Genomic DNA, 21164 nt, shown 5'->3' with positions numbered 1-21164 from the left:
AGCATTAACAATCAATGGATACATGGAATCCTCAAACTATAGTTTATCCCCTTTGGTGTCCCAAGCTGTCACCATTGGGATCGCACGGTTCCGGACTATAATAGGTGCATACTACTCATATTTAGGATATATAACAAAAATATATTCATGAAAACATAAGGTAGTCAGATCTGAAATCATGGCACTCGGGCCCAAAGTGACAAGATTAAGAGTAACAAGTAGTAGCAAAGATGATAAACACCATAGTAGATGATAGGCAATGTGCCCCAACAATCCGACGAACTATTACATGATCTAACTCATTCAATCTCTACCATCCCCTTCACCTATAGTAGGGAATTACTCACACATGATGGGAGAAGCCATGGGAGGATGATGGAGTGGTGATGGTGATGACGATGGCAACGATTTCCCCTCTCCGGAGGCCAAAGCAGCCTCCAGATTAGCTCTCCTGAATAAGAACCGAGGTTGGCGGCGGCTCCAAGTCGAGAACTTGCAAAACGACTTATGTTCTGGGATTTCTGCGTCACGGGTAAAAATAGGAGCCAAAGTAGGGCACCATAGGGGGTGGACCCCAGGGTAGGCCGCGCCAGCTGGTTGCCTGGGGGCCCTGTGGCTCCCCTCTGGCCCATCTTCTGCCCCATGGTTCCTCGCGGTGCATGGATTTTTTCTATTTTTTATGGGAATTTTTCAGGACGTCTAAATATCCATTTTCCTGTGGACAAGAAAACCATACAAGAAGCTCTGCTAAAAACAACGTCAGTCCGAGTTAGTTTCATTCAAATCATGCAAGAATGAGGCCAAAACAATAGCAAAAGTGTTTGGAGAAGTTGATACGTTTGAGACGTATCATCTCCCACTTGCACTAGAGTCACTAATCTAGTTCACATCACCATGTGATTCAACATTGTAATGAATCTAACACCGATACAGTTCTTGGGTTTGATCATATCTTGGTTGTGAGAGGGGTTTTTTAGTCAACGGACACACACCATTCGGATCCGTGTGTACTTTACAAATCTCTATGTCATACTATAGATGGTGCTACCACACTCCATTTTGAACTGTTCCAAATGACTGCTCCACTATACGAATCCGGTCTGCTACTTAGAGTCATCCGGATTGATGTCAAATTTTGCATCGACATGACCCTTTACGACGAACTCTTTTATCACCTCCATAATCACGAAACATTTCCTTAGCCCTCACGTTACTAAGGATAATTTTGCCCGCTGTCCAGTGATCCATTCCTGGATCACTTATGTACCCCTTGACAGACTCATGGGAAGACACACATCAGGTGCGGTACACAACATGGCATACTATAGAGCCTACAACTAAGGCATAGGGGACGACCTTCGTCCTTTCTCTTTCTTCTGATGTGGTCGGGTTTTGAGTCTTACTCAAATTCACACCTTACAATACAAGCAATCTTTGATTGATACATTTTTAACTCCATCAAAATCTTGTCAAGGTATGTATTCATTGAAAGTTTTATCAAGCGTCTTGACCTATCTCTAAAGATCTTGATGCCCAATGTTAAAGTAGCTTAATCAAGGTTTTCCTTTGAACGACACCTTTTGAAACAACCTTATATGCTTTTCAGAAATTCTACATCCTTTCCGATCAACAATATGTCAACCACATATACGTATCAGAAATTCTATAGTGTCCCCACTCACTTTCTTGTAAATACAAGTTTTTCATAAACTTTGTATAACCCAAAAGCTTTGATCATCTCAGAAAAACATACATTCCAACTCCGAGATGCTTGCTCGAGTCCATAGAAGGACTGTTGGAGCTTGCATACTTGTTAGCATCCTTAGGATCAACAAAACCTTCTGGTTGTATCACATACAAACTTTCCTCAAGGAAACCGTTAAGGAAACAATGTTTTGACATCCATCTACCAGATTTCATAATTGAAAAATGTAGGAACTGCTAACATAATTCCAATAGACTTTAGCATCACTACGGCTAAGAAAGTCTCATCGCAGTCAACTCCTTGAACTTGTCGAAAACCTTTTTGCGACAAGTCGAGGTTTCTAAATGGTGACATTTACCATCACTGTGTGTCTTCCTTTTAAAAATCCATTTGTACTTAATAGTCTTACGACCATCAAGTACTTCTTCCAAAATCTACACTTTGTTTTATACATGGATCCTATCTTGGATTTAATGGCATCTAGCCATTTGTCGGAATCCGGGCCCACCATCGCTTCTCCATAGCTCGTAGGTTCATTGTTGTCCAACAACATGACCTCCAAGACAAGATTATCGTACCACTCTGGAGCAGTACATGTCCTTGTCGACTTATGATGTCTGGTAGTAACTTGATCCGAAGCTTCATGTTCACCATCATTAGTTTCCTTTTCAACTGGTGTAGGCGCCACAGGAACATCTTCGTGCGCCCTGCTACTCTCTAGTTGAAATGACGGTTTAATAACCTCATCCAGCTGCACCATCCTCCCACTCAATTCTTTTGAGAGAAACTCTTTCTCGAGAAAGGACCTGTTTTAGCAACAAACACTTTGCCTTTGGATCTGAGATAGGGGGTATGCCCAACTGTTTTGGGTATCCTATGAAGATGCATTTTTCCACTTTGGGTTCGAGCTTCTCAAGCTAAAACCTTTTGACAGAAGCATCGTAGCCCCAAAGTTTAAGAAATGACAGCTTAGGTTTCTTGCCAAACCATAGTTCATACAATGTCATCTCAACGAAATCATATGGTCACTACTAGAAAAAGGCCTTCTAATGGCGCACCATTTTTTGCTACTAATGGCGCACTATGGGTGCGCCACTAGCATCACGCCATATTTACCCATATGCTCTGGCTTACTAATGGCGCACTAGTGTGCTGAGTGATGCGCCACTAGTATGAATATTAGGTATTTATTTTATTTTTTATGATATTTGCACAGATTACAAAATATATTATTGCACAGAATATAGATAGCACAACATATAAACAACAGATTTATCGAATACAATAGAAGATTAGTCTCCGAATACAATTCATCATATTAGTCTCCGAATTTAAAATACCGAACAAAGTTAGAACATTACAAGTCTCGAGACCGCGAGTAGCGAGTTTGTCTTCACATTACAAGTCGATATCGATCATCTAAACTACCATCACATTACAAGTCGATATCTAACTTATGCCTCCGCCCTTGTGGTGTACCCTTTGTACTATGTCCATCAGAAAGCTTTTGACTCACAGAATTATCATCACTACTTGTCTGTTGCAAATCTTCCTTGCCTTCTACCTCAGGTTGTGTAAGGACCATGCTACTTGCAACAACAGCACTATCCTCAACAGGAACTGCACTGTTCCTGAACAGGCCATTGTGTCCATCACAAGCATTAACTAAACATGAATAGATTGTACCATGCTACTTTCAATGTTGCACCATCTAAGCAGCAACACAAGCATTAACTAAACATGAATTTAATCTCTAGAAGACACTGACATGGTCCTGTAAGATCAACATGTAAAATACATGTAAAATTCTAAAAACCAAATAACAATTAAGGAGAACTGATAAAATGTGAATGAATAGATTGTTACATGGATAATATATATTCTGACATCCGGTTAGAGTAAGTTCTACGAGAAAAATATTCATCATATATAGGAGGTGGACAACCTTGGAAGTGCGAGTTTCTCTAACTACTAATAATAGTGCTTCATGTAAATAGCTACGAGCGGCGTGAACATTTATGTACCATCTTCCAACATAGCCACATTTATGTTGGTGAGAGCTGTACCCGGATGTGAATACATAAAGCGCACAGTTGGCATACGTTCAGGAAGATATACCTTTGGGAAGACAAGCCAACCAAAATAGATAACAGAAATGGCAAAGTGGATGAGTTGTGAAAGATGGTTATTATCCAACAAACAGGTAGGTTGTAGAACAATGATGCTACTAAACAAACAAACATAGACTAATTATTTTAAGCAAAGAATGAGGCTGATCCATTCATCCCAATGTGTACAATATTAGTAAGCAAATATGAAAAGCAAATGTTTAATGATGCACCGAAAAGGGCTTGATGTACCCAATATACATAAGGCTAGGCATATCTAACCTTGGAAGCACCTCGATCTGGACAATAACATAAAAGAAGCTATAATTGTAGCTATCCATCACATATTGTTTGCTTCGGAAGAATTGATAAAATAAGCTGAAAAAGTATATCCTTTAAGAGGGAATCACACAAAAAAAACAAGATCCTACAAGGTGCCATTTGTTCATCCTACGAAGAACAGCAACATCAAGTTAATATAACATCATTTTCTTTGAGAAGCAAAGAAGAAGTAACTACAATTTATTCCATTGGAATGTTATAGTCCTCTTCACTGGCCTGTCACGTTATTTTTGTTTGAGAAAACTGCAGGCTAGTTTCAGAGTGCCAATGTGCGATATGTACCACAACAACCTACTACGATGAGAGTATCATGCATCCATCGTCCCACAAAAGGAGTAAACACGAGAACCGATATTGAATGTGGATGAAGCAATCACCTCGAAGATGTGCGGCTTGACGTGCTAGGAGCAGATCCATCACGCGCGTGCCCCTCTCCTCCCACAGATTCATCACGACGAAGGCTCGAGAGAAGGAGCGACAGCGGTCGCCCCCTTCTCCCTCAGCTAAAAACCCAAGCAAACAGCTAGAACACGGGTCGTTCCCCTGTTCAACGGAGGGCACGGGGAGGCCATGCCGTCACGGATCGACAACAAGAACGCATGTAAGAAACTCCCCTGAGCATCAACATGGTTGAGAAGAGATGGATCCGGGTGGTGGTCTCCAGTGGGGAGCGAAATAGAAGTTGCACGTGACCGTAGTACGTGTGTTGGCAACGACCATTACAATGAAATATAATCAGCGCCTATTGTCCTGAAAAGATTCACCCGGTTTTTCCTGGAGCAATGATGCACATACATGAACAATTTCTCAAACAAGGATAGATTAAATATGTGAATCAGATGTAGTATCAAGAGAGCAAAAAAAGCACTCTCATCAAAGGATTCACTTACAATCGAAAGCAGAAGCAGCAATAGATCTTGTCTCCATCTGCTCGGGACCAGATACCTGCACCATAAAAATATTGAGAAAATGATGGCATAAGAAGATTACCCAGCAATAGAAAAGCAAAGTAAATGTAGATAACTGTATCTAACCTGAAGACCCATATCGTTAGGCCAGCTCATAAAATCTCCTTGTAAATAGGAAGCATTGTTCTCGGAGCATCATGACAGTTTTAGTAGGGCATCAGCCTTTTTGCGCTGCAAACTGAAACTACTAGCCAGTTTCCAAACTCGAAAGAAAAGAAAAGATAAGCACATTTTCTTGCGTGCGTTCATGCTGGCAGTACCCATATTGACACTACCTGGTATTCCCATGTGATAAAGAGATAGAAGGAGAGATTATGGTTTACCAGCACACAGAAGAGAAAAGGTATTCCTTTGTATTTTTGCTCTAGGCTATACTGCGAATTTCCTCCTAAAGTCCACATACCTTCGATAGAAACACTTCCTTTGTTAACTTATGGTCACATAGATTCAGGGTCTTGTTGTACGTCGCTTCATGGAGTTTCCTTTTCAGAAATTAAAAATAGGACACTTCAGACGCAGCAATGCATACTACATAAAAAATTCATGTGCAAAAACAATATGTCATATAGCTAACAAAGAATAGAAAAAATCATTACCCCCTAACCCTGACAAGTGGCCTTCCAGAAACGACAATAGCGAAGTATCCAATTTCTTCGGCAAAGATTTCTGAAACTTGCGAGATATACTTAGCCATCCAGTTCTGTTACTATCTCTTCCGATCTCTCAAAAATCCTTATTTTAGTATTAAATGTTGGCTCATAAGGCAGCTATTTCCCTGTCCATCGTTTGATTTGACCTAGAACTCTATGATTCTTGCTACGCCAAATAATCCTGCACAAAAAAGCACAAGTATATTACCATAAGAAGGATCGACAGAAGTGACCCAACTAATGGACATATCTAGTAGCTAGTTATGGATGTCACACATCAAACGGGAAAATTTTACTCACCGAACCTCTACAGCTTGATTGAATAATTATAAAACCCCTTGTAGGCATAGATAAAGGGTCATCTCCAGAAACGAATATGGATTCTGTCCATATCACCATACAAATTAGAAATGACTGAAAACATGAAGTGGTTAATCGGGAAGGAGGAAGCTTCATCATACCTGTTAGCTTGTCTTTGGTGTGATGAGCTGCAGGCCGGCAAGGGCGGTGCCGATCTGTGCAAGGTTGATCTAAAACATGAGATCTCACCTGGATCCAATAGCATAGAATTCCGCTGGAGGTGCTCGATGGCGGCAGCGGCTGCCGTGTCCGAGCTTGTCCTCAGCCTCACGGTAGTGCCTGGCCTGGGAGTCGCCGTCGAGGTGCAGCCTCTCGGCCTCGGGGTCGAGCGGCTCCTCGACCTCCTCGACGCGGCTGACGTCGGCGTCCATGCGCGCGCGTCGCTTCAGCGCGAGGACGGCGCGGGAGGGGGCGCGGTCGTCGGGGCCGTAGAGGCGGACGCGGAGCGCGGCAGTGGCGGCGGCGAGGGAGGGGGCGCGGTCGTCGGGGCCGTAGAGGCGGAGCTTGACCTCGACCTCCATGGGAATGGGGTTGGGGATGGGGCTAGGGTTTGGGGGCGGGGGTGGAGGCCGATGCGCTGGGCCTTGGTGGGCGCGGCGTCGGCGTGCGGGTGGAGGATGCGGAGGAGCGGGTTGGCGATGGGGTCTAGGGCCTGCGGCTGGATAGCAATGGCGCACCGCTCGGGGGTGTGCCATTAGATTTTTTTTGTGCTTGCGACTTAGTGAACCACGACTCATACAAATGAGATTGTATACAATTTAAGTATCATTTTACAATTTCAGTATCATTTTGTGCTTGCGACTTAGTGAACCACTGCTCATACAAATGATTGTATACCTGAACGGTTCGATGTCCAGTGGATCTGTGCGGGTGGCGAGATAACCATGAGAAATGAAAATTGCCAGCACCTGGGCACAAACAACCGAAAAACTGAAGGAAACATGCAGTAGCTCGACCAAGTCCAAGCCCATCCTGACAGCTATCTGAAGCACCTTGTACCTGGGGATAACATCATGCCCTGCAAAAATGGAACAAAACATATATTCAGCATCCGAATGGTGAATGGAGGAGGAGGAGGGTGGGATGTGGGATCGTCAGCACCTTCATCGGTGACGAGCCTAAGGAATATGGCGGTGATTCGTTGTTGAGTCGGGGGCCGGCGTCGTCTTCGTTGTCCTTGAACACCTCCTTGACCTTCCGAGCACCGAAATCAAAAAGGGGGTGAGGGGAAGAGAATCTAGGGCGATGGAGGAGAGGGGGGAGGGAGGGACGATATGTACGTGATGGGGCCGGGCGGCGAAGGAGCAGCACGGGACGGTGACCGAGCAACTCAAGGTGGGCGGCGGGGGCGGAGGCGGCTTGAGGGTGGGAGGCGAGGCGACGGCGTGGTGGAGGCAATATGATGCCTGGGAGTGGACGGCGACGGACACGATGGCGCGTCGGAATGCCATGGATGGCGGCGGCGACGAGGTGGGATCTGGGGGGCCGAAGAGGGGTGGTCGGGAAGGATTGGGAGAAGGAGGCGGCTGTGGGACTTGGCTAGGTTTTCGGGATAGAGAGGCGTGAGGGTGTGCTGGTTGGTTGTGGGCTTATGGGCTGGATCTGGAAATTTTTCTTCTCGGAGAGGTGCGCCATTAGTAATCATTTTTTTGGATAGCAATGGCGCACCCCAGAGAGGTGCGCCATTAGTAATTTTTTTGGGATAGCAATGGCGCTCGAGGGGGAGGGAGGGGGTGGGTGGTGCGCTCGGCCGATTCCATTCGGGGAACCGAGCGAGGAGACAGGGGAGGGTGCAGGGGGTTGTCGGCGGCGGTGGAGCGGGGGAGGGTGCGGGGGGGTCGTCGACGACGGTGGAGCGGGGGAGGGTGCGGGGGGTCGGCGGCAGCGGTGGAGCGGGGGAGGGTGCGGGGGATCGTCGGCGGCGGTGGAGGGGGGAGGGTGCGGGGGGTCGTCGTCGGTGGTGGAGCGGGGGAGGGTGCGGGGGGTCGTCGACGACGGTGGAGCTGGCCAGGGAGGGTGCGGGGGGTCGGCGGCGGCGGTGGAGCGGGGGAGGGTGCGGGGGGTCGGCGGCGGCGGTGGAGCGGGGGAGGGTGCGGGGGGTCGTCGGGGGCGGTGGAGCGGGCCGGGGAGGGTGTGGGGGGTCGGCGTCGGCGGTGGAGCGGGGGAGGGTGCGGTGGGTGCTCGGCGGCGGTGGAGCGGGGGAGGGTACGGGGGGTCGTCGGCGGCGGTGGAGCGGGGGAGGGTGCGGGGGGTACTCGGCGGCGGTGGAGCGGGGGAGGGTGCGGGGGGTGCTCGACGGCGAGGGTGGTGGTGCGCCATTAGTAGTTTTGCAAAAAAATTATAGTAGTGGCGCACCACCTACATATGCGCCATTAGTAACCCTGGTTACTAATGGCGCACCTCCTCTGGTGCGCCATTAGTAGTTCTGTAAAAAAAACAAATAGTAGTGGCGCACCACCAACAGATGCGCCATTAGTAACACTGGTTACTAATGGCGCACTTGCTTTGGTGCGCCATTAGTAGTTTGCAAAAAAAACCAATTTTTTTTTATAGTAGTGGCGCACTACTAACATATGCGCCATTAGTAACCAGGTTACTAATGGCGCACCAGGGGCTGGTGCGCCATTAGTAGTTTTGCAAAAAAAATAAAAATAAAACAAATATAGTAGTGGCGCACTGTGAGTGTGGTGCGCCATTAGTATCCACCACACTAATGGCACACCTCACATGGTGCGCCATTACTATATAGTAGTGGCGCACGGCTTGTGTTGTGCGCCATTAGTATCTATTTCATCTATAGCCCTTTTCCTAGTAGTGGGTGCACCTTTTTTATAAATTGAATGTGGTTGTCTCCAATGCATAATCCCAAAACGATAGTTGTAATTCGATAAGAGACATCATAGTATCCACCATATCCAATAGAGTACGGCTACGACGTACGAACACACCATCACACTATGGTGTTCCAGGTGGCATGAGTTGGAAACAGTTTTGACAATGTGTTAAATGTATACCAAACTCGTGATTCAAATATTTACCTCTGTGATCACATCGTAGACATTTCATCCTCTTGTCACAACGATTTTCAACTTCACTCTGAAATTGCTTGAGCTTTTCAATATTTCAGACTTGCGATTCATCAAGTCAAAACATGTGTATCTACTCAAATCATGTGTAAAGTAAGAACATAACGATATGCATTGCGTGCTTCAGCACTCAAGGGACTGCATACATCAAAATGTATTATTTTCAATAAGTCCTTGATTGTTCCTTCTCACTTGAAAATGAGGCCTTTAGTCATCTTGCCCATGTGGCATGGTTTGCATTCTCAAGTGATTCAAAATAAAGTGAGTCCAAAAGATCCATCTGCATGGAGTTTCTTCATGCGTTTACACCAATAGGCATGGTTCACATGTTTCAAATGATTCAAAATTGAGTGATTCCAAAGGTCCATCAGTATCAAGCTTCGTCATGCATTTTATACCAATATGACCTAAGCGGCAGTGCCTACTTACTTGGTATCTTTTGGCATACATACTATGAACGTGTGTATCACTACAATCGTGATTAGATAAATCATTCACATTGGGTGCATGACCATTGAAGGTATTATTCATGTAAATAGAATAACCATTATTCTCTGACTTAAATGAATAACCGCATTGCAATAAACACGATCCAATCATGTTCATGCTCAATGCAAACACCAAATAAATTTTATTTAGGTTCAACACTAATCCCGATGGTAGAGGGAGCATGCGATAGTGATCACATCAACCTTGGAAACACTTCCAACACACAATCGTCACCTCGCCTTTAGCTGGTCTCCGTTTATTCTGTAGCTTTAATTTTGAGTTACCAACATTTAGCAACTAAACCAGTATCTAATACCCAAGTGCTACTAGGAGTACTAGTAATGTACACATCAATAACACGTATATCTAATATACTTCTGTTGATGTTGCCAGCCTTCTTATCTACCAAGTATCTAGGGCAGTCCCGCTTCAGTGCCCATCCCCCTCATAATGGAAGTAGTCTCGTGTTTGGGTTCAACCTTGTGTTTCTTCCTTGGAGTGACAACTGATTTGTCATTCTCGAAGTTTCCCTTCTTGCCCTTGCCCTTCTTGAAACTAGTGATTTTACTAACCATCAACACTTGATGCTCCTTCTTGATTTCTACCTTCGCAGTGTCAAACATCATGAATAGCTCATGGATCATCTTCTCCACCCCTGATATGCTATAGTTCGTCACGAAGCTCAGTAGCTTGGTGGCAGTGACTTTACAGAACAATGTCAAAGATTATCTCATGTGGAAGATCAGCTCCCACTTGATTCAAGTGATTATAGCACCCAGACAATCAGAGAACATGCTAAACGATTGATCTTTTCTTCTTTAGTTTATAGGCAAAGAATCTTGTGGGAGGTGTCATACCTCTCAACACGGGGACGATCCTGAAATCCCAATTTCAGCTCTTGGAACATCTCATATGTTACGTGAAGTTCAAAACATTTTGGGAGCCTCAATTCTAAGCCGTAAAGCATGACACACTGAACTATCATGTAGTCATCAAAACGTGTGTGTCAGATGTTCGCAACATCCACATGTGACGCTTGGGGGGTAGCACATCGAGCGGTGCATTAAGGACATAAGCCTTCTATGCAGCAATGAGGACAATCCTCAGTTTATGGACCCAGTTCACATAATTGCTACTATCATCTGTCAACTTAGTTTTCTCTAGGAACATATTAAAAAATGCAGGGGAGCTACAACGCAAGATATTGATCCACAACATAATTTGCAAATATATTTTCACTATGTTCATGATAATGAGTTCGATTAACCATATTACTTAAGAACTCCCACTCAGTTCAACATCCCTCAGGTTGTCCGAGTATGACATGATCCAAATCCACCAACCCATGTCCGATCATCACGTGAGATGAAGTGGTTTCAATGGTGAACATCTCCATGTTGAACATATCTACTATATGACTCATGTTCGACCTTTCGGTCTCCTATGTTCTAAGGCCATGTCTGTACATGCTAGGCTTGTCAAGTTTAACCTGAGTATTCCGCATGTGCAAAACTGTCCTGCACCCATTGTATGTGAACATAGAGTTTATCACACCTAATCATGACGTGGTGTCTCGAAATGAGGAACTTTCGCAACGGTGCACACTCGGGGAGAACACAATTTTATCTTGAAATTTTAGTGAGGGATCACCTTACAATGCTACAGTTGTCCTAAGCAAAACAAGGTGCATAAAAAGGATTAACATCACATGCAAATGATAAGTGACATGATATGGCAACGAACTTGTGCTTTTTGATGTCCATCTTTAAAACACCGGCATGATCTCCAGCATCACGAGCTCAACACCATATTCTCTATCATCATGATCTCCACCATTGTGCTTCCATCAAGGTTGTCGCGCAAACTATGGTTCTACTACTATTGCTACCGTTTAGCGATAAACTAAAGCATTACATAGCGCTTAATGATTGACACACATGTCTTACAATAATTAAAGACAACCCTATGGCTAATGTCGGTTTGCTTAGCATCGACATGCAATCGATATTAACTATTACAACAAGGTCATCTCATACATCAAATATATATCACCATGTATTTGGTCATATCATATCACAGCATACCCTGCAAAAACAAGTTACGCATCCTCTAATTTGTTGTTGCATGTTTTACGTGGCTTCTATGGGTATCTAGCAAGAACGCTTCTTACCTACGCAAAACCACAACGGTGATACACAAGTTGCTATTTAAACTTCTACAAGGACCGCCTTTGTCGAATCCGATTCAACTAAGGCGGGAGAGGCAGACACCCGCCAGCCATCTTATGCAACAAAGTTACATGTCCATCGATCGAACCGGTCTCTCGTACATGTACAAGTAAAGTTGGTCCGACCTGCTTCATCCCACAATACACTTGAATCAAGAAAAGACTAAGGAGGGAAGCAATCTGAATATCAACGCCCACAAACTCCTTTGTGTTCTACTCGTGATGTCATCTACGCATAGACCTAGCTCAGGATGCCACTGCTGGGGAACGTCGCATCGGAAACAAAAAATTTCCTACGCTCACCAAGATCGATCTTTGGAGACTAAGATCTACGAGAGGGGGAGTGCATCTACATATCCTTGTAGATCGCTAAGCGGAAGCGTATATAACGCAGTTGATGTAGTCGAATGTCTTCGCGGTCGAGGAGCGTTGTGGCCTTCAGGTGCGGAAGCCTCTCTCCTCTCCACTATATATAGGGGGAAGGAAAGAGGGGCTGCACCCTAGGGTTCCCCCAAGGTGGGGGGGCAAGAGGAGGAGGGGCGGCGGCCCTAGGGGTGGCTTGGCACCCAAGTTAAGGTGGCGCCACCTCCTAGGGTTGTCCCTCCACCAGCCCAGCTGCATGGGCCTAGTGTGCATCCTCACAACTCATGTGGTCCCTCCGAGGATGGTGTCCCCTTCCGCTGGACCCCCGGAACCCTTGTGGTACTCCCGACCTAAACTTTTTTCGGTGACAAACACATAACTTCTCATATATCAATCTTTACCTCCGGAGCATTCCAGAGCTCCTCGTGACGACCGGGATCTTATTCGGGACTCTAAACAACTTCAAGTTATCACCACACATAATTCGTTAATACCAAATTGCCACTGAACCTTAAGTGTGCACACCCTATGTGTTCGAGAATTATGTAGACATCACCGAGACACTCTCCGGTTAATAACTGATACGTCCCGAACGTATCTATAATTTCTCCTTGTTCCATGATGTTTTGGGTGACATTGTTATATGTTTTGCTACACTTTTATATCATTTTACACATATTTGGACTAACCTACTAACTCAGTGCACCCAACGCCAGTTTCTGCTTGCTGATGTCTATTTTGCAGGGGCTTTTACCCAATTTTACGAAGCCCGGAAAAATCCAGAAAAAATATATAAAAAATCAGCAAAACAGCAACTTCCGGATCACCGAAGAAGGGCTAGAGAGGGGCCAGGGGCCTCCCAGGCGGCCTGCTGGCGCGGCCAGGCCCTAGGCCGCGTGAGGAGGTCGCTTGGGTAGGTCCCACCTTCTACGGTGCTCTCCTTTGGCCTATATTTAGAGTCCCGAGAGGAAACCCTCGCAGACTTTCTGGAATCACGAATTTCTTCATCGTTCCGCTCCCGCAGCGCTTCTGAGATCGGGAGCGTCAGGAGACCTCTTCCCGGCAACTTGCCGGAGACCTCCGGGAGCTTCTCCACCTCCATGGACGCTTCCCAGACGTGCCGTGAGTAGTCCCCATTGGACCACGAGTCCATGACCAGTAGCTATGTGATGTGTTCTCTTCAATCTTGTGCTTCAATGGTTAGTCCTTGTGAGCTGTCCTACATGATCAAGTCATCTATGTAATTCTCTTGCTATTGCTATGCTCGGTTTTTTGGGATCCGATGGATTATGAGATCATGTTCAGATTGTTATGAGTTATATATTTTATTATCCTTTTATATCACGTTCCTTCGTGATTCATGCATGTTCTCTGTTGCTTTTTATTGCTTTGGCCAAGTAGTAGATCGTAACTCCAAGAGGGAGCATTATGCATGATTGTGGGTTCAGGCCCCTCGATGTCTAGCTTGCGTGATAAAAACATGAGACTAGGGGATGTGCTTGTTGCCACCAGGGAGAAAACAACGGTGCTTGTGACCACGGTTTCAAGGATTGTTTACCATACGCATAGTTCATTAATGCAGTTGTCCGTTGCTTTGACTTTACACTTTGGGTGGGGCTCGCAACTTAATACGGAGAGATGTTGTAGATAGATATCTCAAGGTGGATGATTAGTAAGTAGATGCTGATGAATAAACGGTCTACTTGTCTTGGCGTACTGCCCATTACTATTGAACCTCTAACTATCAAGTAGCATAATTAGACTTTCGGTGTGATCATAATTCTGTCAATTTGCCAACTATGATTTTTTTACCCTAGCATAGTTGTTTATCGTCTTTTGGGAGAGAGACATCACTAGTGAACGTCATGTGACTCCGATCCATATCACCATCATCGTTTACACCTCCACTATTTACCGCTTTCATTTACTTTTCCGTTGCAATCACTATTACCTTCCCGCTTGTGTTTTGATCCTTTGCAAACTACAAGGCCGGAGAGATTGACAACCTATCTGCACTCGTTGGGAGCAAAGTTATTTGTTGTGTGTGAAGGTCCACGTCTTCTGCTAGCTCCTAGGAGTCTTCTTGGTTCGATAAACCTTACAGTCTCCGTGTAAGGGAAATTTGCTACTGACTACATCTCCACCTTCCAATTGGGGTATCCAACGAGGGGCGAGAAGTATATACGTCAACTGGTCATCAAGGGAATTTCTGGCGCCATTGTCGGGGACTCCATGCTTCAAGATAGGGGAGTTGCACACTATATTTTACCTTTGCTTTTTAGTCTTTTTAGTTTGCTTTTTAGTTTTTTCTTCAGAGTCTTATACCAAAAAACCCCAAAAAAGCTAGTTGCTTTGTTGTTGCTTGTTGCCGCTGCTATGGGTTCCACTGAGAACACCAAGTTGTGTGACTTCACTAGTCACAACAACAATGACTTTATCTGCACTCCTATTGCTGCTCCCGCCACTAGAGCCACGTCCTATGAGATTAAACCTGCTTTGCTAAACCTAGTTATGAAAGATCTATTCTCAGATGCTGGAGATGATGCTGCCTTGGACTTGAACAATTTTGTTGAGCTCTGTAATATGCAAAAATATAAAGAAGTAGATGGTGATATTGTTAAACTTAAGCTTTTTCTTTCTCCTTGAGAGGAGGAGCTAAAGTGTGGCTTCAATCTTTGCCTAGGAATAACATAGATTCTTGGGATAAGTGCAAAGATGCTTTTATTGGGAAGTATTACCCGCCTGCTAAGATTATCGAATTCAGGAGTAACATTATGAATTTTAGGCAATTGGATAATGAACATGTTGCTCAAGCTTGGGAACATATGAAATCTCTTGGTAAGAATTGCCCTACTCATGGTTTGTTTACTTGGATGGTTATCCAAACTTTGTATGCAGGATTGAACTTTGTCTCGCAGAATCTGTTAGACTCGGCCGCAGGAGGAACCTTTATGTCAACTACACTTGGTGCTCCCACAAAGCTATTGGATGAGACGATGACAAATTATTCTCAATGGCATAACGAGAGAGCTCCAACAGGTAGGAAGGTAAATTCTGTTGAGGAGATTTCCTCCCTTAATGATAAGGTTGACATGATCATGACTCTACTTACTAAGAAAGCTCCCATTGATCCTCATGTTGTTCCTTTAAATTCTTTGGTTGCTCAAGAAAGAGAGCAAGTTGATGTTAATTTTATCTCTAGGAACAACTTTAATAACAATGCTTATAGGAGTAATTTTGGTAGAAATCCTAGACCGTTCCCATCCAACAACTATGTGAACAATAACAATTATCCTAGCACCAAAAACTCCACTTCTGAATTAGAGAGCATGCTTAAAGATTTTATCACTTCTCAAAAAGCCTTCAATAAGAGTGTAGAAGAGAAACTAGAAAAATTAGATAGTCTGTCTTTGAAGGTGGACAACATAGCTCATGATGTAGAGATGCTTAAAATTAGAACTTCCCCACTTGAGGAAAGGAACACCACACCCATGAATGCTATCTAAGTCCAAATTAATTAGAACATAAGAATGCTAGCCAAACTTAAAGAGAGATGGGCTAGAGAAAAGGAAGAGGAAGAGAGAATGAAGAGCCTTTCTACACACACTACCATTGCTACTATACAAGTTGTTTAGGATCTCAAAACTTTTAGCACCCATCGCACTCCTAGTCCTAATGTACCTATTAATGGTGATGCTAATACCTCAACTATAGGACAAGAAGGTCCTATGAATTTAGAGGCTACCAAAAGAATGAGATTAGATGACATTACTACCACTTTAATTAATGGTAGTAACCTTGATTTTGACAATTGTAGTCTCTCCAAAGTTATCACCTTTTTGCAAAGAATGGCTAAAGACCCCCACACTAATACACTTAATATTGCATTGACCGAGCATATGACCAATGCTCTTATCAAAGCTAGGGAGGAGAAGCTCAAGATAGAGACTTCTATTCCTAGAAAACTAGAAGATGGTTGGGATCCTATGGTCAAGATTAAATTGAATAATATCTCTTGCTTTGCATTGTGTGATGTTGGTGCTAGTGCCTCCGTTATGCCCAATAGAATGTATGATATGCTTGATTGGAAACCTTATGATCCATGTTCTTTTGGTGTTCGTATTGTTGGTTTTTCCATAAAGAAACCTTTAGGGAGAATTGATGATGTGCTTATTATTGTCAATGATAATTATGTGCCCGTTGATTTTCTTATTATGAACATTGAATGTGATCCTTCATGTCCAATTATTTTGGGACGTCCTTTTCTCCGCATCGTTGGTGCTATCATTGACAAGAAAGAGGGAATTATTAAATTCCAATTTCCTCTTAGAAAGGGAATGTAACACTTCCCTAGAAAGAAGATTAAGTTACCTTATGAGTCCGTTGCTCGGGCAAGTTATTCTTTTGGAGTTGATAACACTTGATCTTCTTGCATTATGCCTAGCTCAAAGGCATAAACGAAAGAGCTTGTTGGTAGGCAACCCAATTTGTTTTTTACTTTCGGTTTTAGTGGTCTTGATGCTTGTTACTACTGTAGCAACATCATTGTATATTTATTTTTAAGCGGTGTGCCAAGTTATAGCATCCGATTGCAAGAAAGTTCAAAAGTTGTGACATGCTGTCCAGAAACAGATTCTCTGTGCTTGACGGACAAATTCTCCAAAAATCACCAGATCATCTTTTTGATCTGAATTTTTTTGACAGCATCCTGTGTATAATTGCCTTTCTGGCATGTCTTCTGAGTTTTTTGATTTGAGTTGCAGAAGTGCCCCGAATAAATTATTTACTACGTGTTGTTCTGTTTTTCACATATTCTGCCATGTTTTGTGTTTCCATTATTTTTTGAATCCTGAGGTTGCTTTTTATTTGCAAAAATCTTTTGGCAATCCCAGCAGGTATTGAATTATTTTATTAAGGGTACTAACCACTCTAATCAGCTTATGATGAGTTTCGTATGAAGGGAGTTTCCAAGTATGCGATGGTAGAGATGATGAAAGAAGATGCAGGAGTGTCAAGCGCTCAAGCTTGGAGATGCCCCCATGCGTTCCAAGAAATATTCAAGGAGACTCAAGAGTCTAAGCTTGGGGATGCCCCCGTGCATCCCCTTCTCTATCAACAATCATCAGGTCGACCATCTCCATGCTATATTTTTATCACTTCATATGATATGTGCTACGCTGGGAGAGTCCCGCTATTTACTCTTTAGTTAGTTTTAGTTTTTCTTGTTGTTCATAACAAGTCAGAACCTAGCCTACCTTGTTTGGGAGAGAGACATGCTCCATTCCACTCCTGAACACAACATAGGGTTTCATGCTTAGTCTTTTTGTGTGTTCCTTATCCTTTTGTAGCTACTGTCATGCTTAGCTCTTAGTTTTCATGCTTATCTTTTTAAGAGCTATTATTTAAGTTGCTTCTGGAACTCTCTTGAGTTATCATGCTTATCTTGTTTAGAGAGTTGGCTCATTGCATTGAGTTGTGTGTCTTGCATGAGTAGGTAATTGAGGTTGCTATTTAAGTATAGTAGTAACCTCTAATAGTTTTGAGGTATTGATTTGAGTAATGTTTGGACTATTGGTGCCAAGAGCTTAAGCCTATTAGTGATAGATGTCGTATTGTGTGAAATCCATGTGTTTTTCAAAAACTAAAAATTAGTTGAGAACTCTAGCTACTTAATTGATCGCTAACCTTTGGAGGGGTTGGAATATATAGAGTACCCTCACGTTACCATGAGTCGAGGATGCGCAAGGATAACCAAACCCCCAAACACTCCTCCTCAGGGTACTAGTTAGAGAGTTACCGATAATAAGTGTATGAGTTCTTCGGACTAATGCGAGTATTCGATTGTTGGCACTTCCACCATCCATATTTTGCTAGCCTTTTCGGTACCGTGCATTGCCCTTTCTCACATTGAGAGTTGGTGCAAACTCCGCCGGTGCATCCAAACCCATGACATGATACGCTCTGTCATACGTAAGCCTCATTATATCTTTCCTCAAAACAGGCACCATACCTACCTATTAAGGCATTTCCATAGCCTTTCCGAGATACATTTCCATGCAACATCCAGCATCTCATGACTTGATCTTCATGTCATACATGCTTTTGCTTGATCGAAGAGCCCCATATCCTAGTTGGTCCTTGCCCTTGTTGCTGCTACATGACGCGCTAGTATCATTGCATATCATGCTACACTGGCAGAGGCATACATTTTCATACATCATGATAGTTTTAACTTGTCTTTATGTTGAGTACTTCTTATAAAGTGTAATGATTTTTATTTTTATTCATGTAAAACATAGAGTGTTGCCCTTAAGAGAGGAAAAGATCCCAAAGTGGACAAACAAAAGATCCCAAAGAGGACAAATGAGAGATAAAAAAAAGAGACAAAGAGGCCACAAAATAAAAAAAATAAAAAGAAAAAATAAATAAAAAGAGAGAAGGGGGCAACACTATTATTCCTTTTGAAAGATCCACACTCGTACTCCATTGATATATTGGTACTACATAGAGATTATCGTTCATGCATAACTATGTGGGGACCCTTACACTATGAACTTGGTTTGCATATTCCAATGATGAGCCTCCTCAAATGAGCTCTAGGTCTTCATGAGCAAACAAGTTGGATGCACCCCCACTATTTCCATTGGAGAGCTTACCTTAGCTCATATGTGCATTTGTTACATGGCAATCCCTACTCCTCACATCATATCTATCATTTGTCTTTCTCTCGCCTATGGTTGTCCTTATTAATGCGAGCCTTTCACACCTTTTTACCTTCCTTCCCCAGCATTATTCTATTTGCCATCCTAAGTGCCAACATATCTTGCTTACGCTCATCCATTGCATGAGTGCTCAAAGTCGAAAGGGAGAGGATCATTTTGACTTGTGCCTGACTAGTGGTCTGGGGATGAGTCAAAATAAGATTCTGAAGGAGACTAAGTGTGAGGTTTAGTAGATTGAGTTCTCAATTAAAAATGTTTTATGATCTCAAACCATCTCCCACTTCTTGCACACAAACACCATTTGGAGACATTCAAGTCACGGGCAGCGAGAGCTCTTACACCTTTATGTTCTTACTTTGCTAAATTCAATAGTAGATATAGACTCTTGCTTGTTATTGTCTTGACTTGAATTGCATATCTCACTTGCTTTACTTTGAAGTTCTTATATGTGTGTTAGCATGTCACCACATAAATTATTGTGTTACCATTTATCTACTCAAGGACGAGCAGAAATTAAGTTTGGGGATGTTGATACGTCCCAAATGTATCTATAATTTCTGCTTGTTCCATGATCTTTTGGGTGACATTGTTATATGTTTCGCTACACTTTTATATCATTTTACACACATTTGGACTAACCTACTAACTTAGTGCACCCAGTGCCAGTTTCTGTCTGGTGATGTTTATTTTACAGAGGCTTTTACCCGAAAAATCCAAAAAATATATATAAAAAAATCAGCAAAACAGAAGCTTCCGGATCACCGAAGAAGGGCTAGAGGGGGGCCAAGGGCCTCCGAGGAGAATCTTGTATTTACAAGAAAGTGAGTGGGAGCTTTGTGGCGTTTCTAATATTATATGTGGATGGCATATTGCTGAATGGAAACAACGTGGAGCTTTTGGAGTGCTAGTTTCTCTATGAAGGACCTAGGAGAAGTTGCTTACATTCTAGGCATTAAGATCTATAGGGATAGATCGAGACGCCTGATAGGACTTTCACAAAGCACATACCTTGATAAAGTTTTGAAGAAGTTAAAAATGGATCAGTCCAATAAAGGGTTCTTGCCAGTATTACAAGGTATAAAATTGAGTAAGACTGAGTGCCCAGCAACTGCAAAAGATAGAGAACAAATGAGTTATGTCCCCTATGCTTCAGCCGTAGGTTCTATCATGTATGCAATGTTGTGCACTACACCAAACGCCAGCTGGGCCATAAGTATGGCAGGCAGGTTTCAGAGTAATCCAAAGTGGATCACTGGACGGCGGTCAAGAATATTCTAAAGTACCTGAAAAGGACTAAGGAAATGTTTCTCGTTTATGGAGGTGACAAAGAGCTCGTCGTAAAAGGTTACGTCGACACAAGTTTTGACACCGATCCGGATGACTCTAAGTCACAAACCGGATACGTATTTATTCTTAATGGGGGTGCATTAAGCTGGTGCAATTCCAAGCAGAGCGTCGTAGCAGATTCTACATGTGAAGCGGAGTACATGGCTGCCTCGGAGGCAGCAAAGCAGGGTGTCTAGATGAAGCAGTTCATGAGAGATCTTGGGGTTGTGCCGAGCGCACTAGATCCATTAACTCTGTTATGTAAGCGCTTCAACCTCATCCGCGACTACGTCGAAGGAGAGGATGTGAATATTTGCAAAGTGCACACGGATCTGAATGTAGCAGACCCGCTGACTAAGCCTCTTCCACGGGCAAAATATGATCAACACCAGAACTTTATGGGTGTTCCATTTATTACAATGTAAATCGCATGGCGATGTGAGGACTAGATTGTTGACTCTAGTGCAAGTGGGAGGTTGTTGGAAATATGCCCTAGAGGCAATGATAAATAGTTATTATTATATTTCCTGTTTAAAGATAATCGTTTATTATCCATGCTATAATTGTATTTAATGAAAACATAGATACATGTGTGGATACATAGACAAAACAATGTCCCTAGCAAGCCTCTAGTTGGCTAGCCACTTGATGACTATATCACATCATTAGGAGAATCATGTGATGGACTAGACCCAAATTATGAACGTAGCATATTGATCGTGTGGTTTTATTGCTATTGTTTTCTGCGTGTCAAGTATTTATTCCTATGACCATGAGATCATATAACTCACTGGCACCGGAGGAATACCTTGTGTGCA

This window comes from Hordeum vulgare, chromosome 4H (genome assembly GCF_904849725.1).
Source record: "Hordeum vulgare subsp. vulgare chromosome 4H, MorexV3_pseudomolecules_assembly, whole genome shotgun sequence".
NCBI classification, from domain to species: Eukaryota; Viridiplantae; Streptophyta; class Magnoliopsida; order Poales; family Poaceae; genus Hordeum; species Hordeum vulgare.
The sequence above is the reverse complement of the archived record's forward strand: the minus strand, read 5'-3'. Positions refer to the sequence as shown.